This window comes from Elephas maximus, chromosome 1 (assembly GCF_024166365.1).
Source record: "Elephas maximus indicus isolate mEleMax1 chromosome 1, mEleMax1 primary haplotype, whole genome shotgun sequence".
NCBI lineage: Eukaryota > Metazoa > Chordata > Mammalia > Proboscidea > Elephantidae > Elephas > Elephas maximus.
In genome coordinates, this window is record NC_064819.1 from 44,489,158 (window position 1) to 44,497,610 (window position 8,453).

Genomic DNA, 8,453 nt, shown 5'->3' on the forward strand with positions numbered 1-8,453 from the left:
CTTGTTCTCAATCTCCCCCTGGTTGAGGAATTTCTCAGGTGTAGGGACCCCCTGTCCAAAGGACACCCTCTCTACTGGTGCTGCTTTCCTGGTGGTATGAGATTCCCTTGTCTCTTTACTTGTTTCTATCTTTTATATCTTAAGAGATTGCCTTGAGACACAATCCAATCCTGTAGGTTGAGTCCTGCCTCACTAACACAACTGCATGCGCATCCTCCCTCATGAACATTGTAGAGGTAGGATTTACAACACACTGGAAAATCACACAATACTGGGAATCATGGCCCAGCCCAAGTGATAAACACATTATGGGGGGGGGGGGGAATAATTTAACCCATGACAAGCCCTGTGGATTTTTGTTTTATTTGCTTTGTGGGAAATCTGGTAGCTAAGGAGCCCTCATTGCTATTGAATTGGCCATTGTTTCTAGAACACTTCAGTGGACAGAACTAAGATATGTGTGCATGTGTGTGTGTGTGTTGTTGTTGTTGTCAGATGCCTGAATGTCGACCAATTCTTTTTGGTAGAGTGACCCTGTGTATTCCTTCCATCTTCTTTTGATGCTTCCTGCGTCATTTGATATTTTCCTCATAGAATCCTTCAATATTGCAACTTGAGGCTTGAAATTTCTCTTCTGTTCTTTCGACTTGAGAAAAGCTGAGTGTATTCTTCCTTTCAGTTTTCTATCTCCAGGTCTTTGCCCATTCATTATAAGACTTTGTCTCTTCAAGCCTCCCTTTGAAATCTCTATTCAGCTCTTTTATTTCATCATTTCTTGTGTTTGCTTTAGCTATTAGATGTTCAAGAGCAAGTTTCAGAGTCTTTTCAGACATCCATTTTGGTCTTTTCTTTCTTTCCTGTGTCTTTAATGACCTCTTGCTTTCTTCATGTATGATGTCCTTGATGTCATTCCACAACTCGTCTGGTCTTTGATCATTAGTGTTCAAATCTATTCTTGAGATGGTTTCTAAATTCAGGTGGGATACACTCAAGGTTGTACTTTGGCTCTCGTGGACTTATTCTAATTTTCTTCAGCTTCAGCTTGAACTCGCATATGAGCAATTGATGGTCTGTTCCTCAGCTGGCCTCTGGCCTTGTTCTGACTGATAATACTGAGCTTTTCCACTGCCTGTTTCCACAGATACAGTCGATTTGATTCCTCTGTATTCCATCTGGTGAGGTCCACGTGTATAGCATTGTTGAAAAAGGTATTTGCAATGAAGAAGTTGTTGGTCTTGCAAAACTCTATCATGTGATCTCCAGCATCATTTCTATCATCAAGGCCATATTTTCTAACCACAGATCCTTCTCCTTTGTCTCCACTTTTGCATTCCAATCACCAGTAATTATCAATGCATCCTGATTGCATGTTTGATCAATTTCAGACTGAAGAAGTAGGTAAAATCTTCAATTTCTTCATCTTTGGCCTTATGGATTGGTGCATAAATTTGAATAATAATCATATTAACTGGTTTTCCTTTTGTTGTTGTTGCTGTTAGGTGCCATCAGGTTGGTTCTGACTCATAGTGACATGATGTACCACAGAACAAAACACTGTCTGGTCCTATGCCATCCTCACAATCATTACTGTTATGCTTGAGCCCATTGTTTCAGCCACTGTGTCAATCCGTCTCGTGGAGGGTTCTTCCTCTTTTTCGATGACCCTTACATTATCAAGCATGATGTACTTCTCTGGGGACTGATCCCTCCTGATAACATGTTCAAAGTATGTGAGACACAGGCTCACTACCCTTGCTTTTAAGGAGCATTCTGGTTGTACTTCTCCCAAGACAGATTTGTTCATTCTTTTGGCAGGCTATGGTATATTCAATATTCTTCGCCAACACCACAATTCAAAGGTGTCAATTCTTCTTCAGTCTTCCTTATTCATTGTCCAGCTTTTGCATCCATATGAGGCTATTGAAAAAACCATGGCTTGGGTCAGGAGCACCTTAGTCTGCAAGGAGACATCTTTTGCAGCAGATTTGCCTACTGCAGCGCGTCTTTTGATTTCTTGACTGTTGCCTCCACAGATGTTGATTGTGAATCCAAGTAAAATGAAATCCTTGACAGCTCCAATCTTTTCTCTGTTTATCATGATGTTGCTTATTGGTCCAGTTGTGAGGATTTTTTTTTTTTTTTTTTTAATGTTGAAATATAATCCACATTGAAGGCTGTGGTCTTCCTTGTAGGTGTATGGATATTATCCTATCTCTAACAGTGTTGTACTTCAGGATAAATCTTGAAATGTTATTTTTTGACAATGAATGCAATGCCTCTCTTCTTCAAGCTGTCATTCCCAGCATAGTAGACCATGTGATTGTCTGATTCAAAATGGCCAGTGCTGGTCCATTTCAGCTCACTAATGCCTAGGATATCTACATTTATGTATTCCATTTCATTTTTGATTGTTTCCAATTTTCCTAGATTCATACTTCATACATCCCATGTTCTGATTATTAGTGGATATTTGCAGCTGCTTCTTCTCACTTCGAGTCATGCCACATCAGCAAACGAAGGTCACAAAACCTTGACTCCATCCATGTCGTTACGGCTGACTCTATTTTTTGGAGGCAGCTCTTCCCCAGTCATCTTTTGAGTGCCTTTTAACCTGAGGGCTTATCTTCTGGCACTATATCAAACAATGTTCTGATGCTATTCATAAGGTTTTCACTGGCTAATTCCTTTCAGAAGTAGACCACCAGGTCCTTCTTCCTACTCTGTCTTAGCCTGGAAGCTCAGCTGGACTCGTCATTATTTATACATAATTTCAAAATTTTAAATGTGTCATTTTCAAATTATTAATCACAAACCAAGTAAGGCAAATATAACAAGTCGTCTTCAATTATGTATTATGTACTGAAACATGTGGATTTTTTTTTTTTTTACAAAAACAGAGCAATCAAAACAATTATAACTCTGATGGCCTGAAGCAGCAAACTGGTAGTATTGTCTTTTTAAAATTTTACAAATACTACAGACAGCCTTGACTCTCACTCTGTAGAAATGTCTCCATTTTTAAGCTTTAAAAGTCTTTGTCCTATTTGCCTCCCAGATGAGAAAGGAACATTGATTCACACTCTATCCATGTGTTGAAATTAAGTTACCTTATTCAGTTTGAGAGCACAGAAAAGTACTTGAAAGAAAATGAGTTCCAGCTACAAAAAGGTTTTCCCATGCTAATGAACAAGGTGAAGAAATCAAAATGAAATGATCTTGGCTTTATTGAAAATAGCACTCCCAAGCTCTTGGACATAATGCAGCCTTGTGTATGCAGACACATTTTTCCAAACTTGCCTTGTCCCATTAAATACTCATTGTGCAACTCCTACTAATGAAGCATAGACTGGTGAGAATTTGTGAGGTCGAATGGCTTGGCCATCCTTTTTGGTTATGTTTCTATAGTGTGATAGCATAAACCAGAAGAAGAGGAAAAAGTTCTGGTGACTAGCTTGTCAATGGTTATACCAGACACCAAATTTTTTACTTAATGAGTTTCCAGAAAAAACAGCTATGATTCAAATGATTACTTAGACACAACTGTATGCTCTGTCTATCTGCATTGCACATCAGACAGGCTGGGCCTCAAACTTCCAGGCAGCCATAGGCTGTTAGGAATGAGACATATATACCCACTGGCATCAACCATTCCATGGGTGCTACATTCACCTGTGATTGTGCTGGACACATAGGGCATTTATACAACGTTGGTGAAGTGAAAATCATTATTACTTATAGAAAGCAAACAGTAAACAATAACAACAGATTCCCAAACGGGAAACACTTACCCTCCCCCAAATTTCCCATGTCCATATTATGTCTGGGCAGGCAAGCCGTGGTTCAGATCAGATGTCAGATGCTGTCTTCACATCATTGTTGCCTTCAGCTAACACACCACAACTCCAGGCATCTGCTCTGCAACTGGGCCTCCCTGGGCCTTGCCTTGCCAGCAGGAAGACCCCTATACAGGATCTTCTGGGCTTCTGCTGCTGGGTATTCTAAGCCCCCGCCGCCAGTTCCCACCATGCTACCTGAGCCACATGCTACCCTGGCCTGTGCTGCCCGAGGGCTCACGTGACTCCTGACACACTGCCGAAGGAGGAGACAGAGGCGTGTAACCCCTCCACAAGGCACACTCAGACCTCTCTTGCCCTGGACATGCAAGTGTTACAGCTCTTTTAGCTCCACTGGCAAGCCTCCTGCCCAGAAGCGTCTGGCTCCACCTTGCTGTAAGAAGACCCTTGCACAGGATCCTCCGAAGCAACCTCTGCAAGGGGCACGTTTATGCCTCTGCCTCTGCCCTGCAGGGCAAGTGGTACAGCTCTTTTAACTCCACCAGCAAGCCTCCTACTCAAAAACCCTCAGCTCTCCCTCTGTGCACCAGGAGGCCCACCACCACTGCCTCCTGCCATTCTTTCACCATCTTCAGTGTTACAGCTCTCTCTTCTGAGTTTAGAAGGTTCTCAGCACAGGGACCCTGGATCCTTGGTCCAAAGAACACGCTCCAGTCCAGACTTCTCAATAATAGTGAGTTTCCCCTGAACCTCTGTGGAATTAGCCCTTAAATAAACCTACTCCTTGTCAATTTCAAGGCATGGCCCTCCCACCAGGACTGCAACTGACCACAAGTCATAGGCCATAAGTCACCCAATTTGCATAATCCCAGCCAGTCATTTTGTTGGTGTTTCAAGACCATGGCTAGAAAGGCCATAAAAGAGTGATTCACAACACTTCAAATTCTTCAAAGAATTTAGAGGTGCTCCCTCTGGCCTGGAAAGACTAGGACAAAAGTTTGAAATTCTATAAAAAATAGTCAACTTATTCTGATTCTGAAGTTTGGCTTTTCTCTCCCATCAGAGAACTTTCTTCTCTACCAAAACAAATCTAACTGAGATACTGGGAAGATTAATGTGTTGTTTCTACTTAGGTTAGAGGATTAAAAACTTGTATGTCAGTACATGTATTATGTGTAAGCTACTGTATCTTACTTTAAAACATGTAATTAGGATAATAACCAAGGTCATATAATCCACTCTAAATTTATATCAAACACTTAGAAGTCAGTAATGATTATAATTATGCTTTTGGCCAAATCGTAACTCTCAGAGAAAATTTAGAATTTAAAACTGTGTTTGTTATTGTGTTTTGTTTCCTCAGTTTCATTTCTCTTAATAAAAAGTCTAATACTCAAAGTCGATAGCGAAATATGTACAAAACTTTTTCTCTATTTATTCACTGGGGTTAGGAATAATAGAGAACACACATTTGGCTATTAAAAAGCCTCAGTCACTTGACAGCCCCTTTCTCATATTTTTAATGATTTTTCCACTCTGAAGTCAGTATGCCTCTATGAAAATTATTGGTTTGAGGTAAATTCATGGTCAACTAAATACTTGAAAAAATAATTTGCTTTTCACTTCAGCTATGAGATTGGAGACAAGGCATCCATCTGGTGATGGCTGTGGGACTTGGGCCAGGAGCTTCACCACTCTCAGATCCCAGTTCCACATCTGTGGAGTGATGGGTTGGGCCAGGTAGCCCTGAGTCTGTATTCTGACAACGTTTTAACTTCTATAACTGCACTTCCTATGTGTCTCCCAAAATACGACCCTTTACAAAAAGGGATTGCATGATCAATTAAGTATGAGAGACACGTCACCTACATACTCTTTTTGGAAATCCCCAAAGCACGTTTACATCTTAAGATTCTGAGAAAAAAAAAAAAAAAAAAACTAGAAGCCCTCCCTAAAAGAAACACTGTTAGCTTTCTTTAACCCAATACTCCCCAAACTTGTCAGATCATGGGATATTTTTTGTAATTGACATCGTTGAGCATCCACAAACTAGTTTTCTGCAGCAGTACACTTTGGACACGTCCCTACACTGAGTGCATTGGGCACATAGAAGGTACCCAATAGAAATGGGTCTGTTGGTTTTAGTAAACTAAAACTCTAAAAACTTCTCTATCTGCTAAATCCACACATTTATGTATTTTCTAGTTAGGCTCTAATGCATGGAAGATATTAGTCCCTATCTAAGACTATGGATGGGGAAAAGAGGAAGCAACAGTGGGTGTCAGTCCACTGTCCCTGGCCAAACTTCAGGCTAGAGTATGCACAGTGGTAAGGGAGACCATGGGAGGTAGCAGGCAGCAGGCTGCTCAGCAGTGACACAAGGGAGGCTGGGACCTTAGTGCCCACCATGGGATCAACCCCACCCACCACACACAGGCACGCAATACCCTTTAGTGGAAATGTGTAGGATTTACACATAGTAGGTTTTATAATCACATAACCACATGTTGTTGAAATTTAGCATAGGTAAAGGAGAAGGCACGGAAAAGGAAAGGAAAAGAAGCAATGCCCACCTGTGACTTGTTTTTTCCAGAAGTAATTGTGAAGGTCTAGAAAGTGTTCCACAGGGATGAATTTACCTAATGCAGAACAAGAAGAACCTAAGAGATCCTTTGGTTCAACTCCCTCATTGTACGGATGGAGAAGCTGAGGCCAAGAGGTGGAATGCCTCACACTACAAGCTAGTACCAAAGCTAAACTGAGCCACTGGGTCCTGAGGCCCAGGGCAGGCCTTTCTGTGGCTTCACTCCAATGCCAGGCCTGAAGGGAACCCTGTAGTGCAAGAGGGTGCATATCCAAGGAACAGACTTAAACCTAAGACAATTGATTTAAGTCACTGGATCTTAGAGGTCATGTAGAAAGAAACATTCATTCGTTCAACAAATGTGTGCCAGGCACTCTTCTAGCCTCTGGCATTCATCATGAATAAAAGACCAAAGCCGTGCCCTCATGGGGTTTACATTAAAGAAGGAGGAATTAGGTCATGTACAAAGCATGCACTAAAGAGGTAAATTGTGTCGTACGTTAGAATGGTTCTTCTCTAGCTTTAGTGTGCCTACAAACCACCAGGGCACCCTGTTAGAGGGCAGATTCTGGCTCACTTGGTCTGGGTTGGGGCCTGAGTTCCTGTAGTTTGAACAAGCTCCCAGGTGATGTGATGCTGCTGGTCCTCGGACCACACATTTTTTTTTTGTGTTTACAACTCAAAGACACTACCTTTTTTCACATTGTACCACCATTATTGCTAACCTTTTCCAGATTATTCCACCAACATTAACATAAACTCAATGCCCACAAAGGCTCCCCCTTCCCCCCTTCCTCCCACTCTGAGAACCACTAATAATATTTGTTTTCTATATATTTATTTATTTCATAAAAGTGAGATCATACAGTATTTTGTCCTTTTGCAACTAATTTCACTCAGCATAATGTTTTTGAGGCTCATCTATGTTGTGGCATGTATCAGGACTTCACTTCTCCATATGGCTGAGTAGTATTCTATTGTATGTAAGTACCACATTTTGTTTATCCACCAAACCACACTTTTAAGACAAAGTGTTTTAAGGTGGTATGTAATGTGTGAGGGTATGGCAAAGGGATAAGAAGGATGGCCTCTTTTTAAATGAGGTGGATAGGGTGGGCCTCAGTGAGAAGGGACATTTGAGCAAAGATTTGAAGGCAATGAGACACGAGAATATCTTGGCTGTGGGGTCAGGGCTGAGATGAGGATGTTCCTGACATACTGGAGAAACAGCAGGGAGGTCGGTGCAGTGAATGAGGTGGAGAGCGGGAGGTGGGACAAGAGCAGCAATGAGGGGTCCCAGGAAGTCCTAGGGGACCACGTAGGGATTCATGGTCCAGGGGAAATGCTTTAATTTCACTCTGAAGGAAACGGGCAACCAATGCAGATGTGAGCAGAGGAATGGCATGACCTGACTCCCATTTTACCAGCATCATTTGATTGTTTTGCTAAAAGTAGACTGGAAGGGAAACCAGTTAGAAGGCTATTACAATGGTCCAGGAAGAGGCAGTTGTGGCTTGGACCAGGGTGATAGTGATGGAAGTGGTAAGAAGTGGTATATGTTTTACAGGAAAAGCCAGTAGAACTTCTGACAGATGAGATGTGGGCCATGACAGAAAATGAGAAGTCAAGGGTGACTTCAATATTTTGCCTGAGCAAATAGAAGCATGGAGTTGCCATTAACTGAGACGACATAACGTAACACTATAAACACTGAGTCTGCCACACAGGAAAGGAAGAAGTTCTTTATCACATAAAGTGAGGAACACATAGAGGTCATATCAGTTCATCAGTTGTTCATGTCCTCCAGGAATATAAATATCATGCTTAAATCATGAGTCACAGAACAGGTCTTTCTTAACTTGAAAATTATTTCTGCTTTAGCTAGATGGTAAGGAGACTAGACAATGCAAACTGGACAATGTTTACTATTAAAATTTTTATTTTATGCATTATATTAATAGTATCTTAACAAAACAAGCTGACCTCTCTGGCAGGTTGCCACATGGCAAGGCTATGCTATGGCGAGTTGAACCATCTCTCATCTGTCTCATCAGATGTGATAGTGTATTTCACCT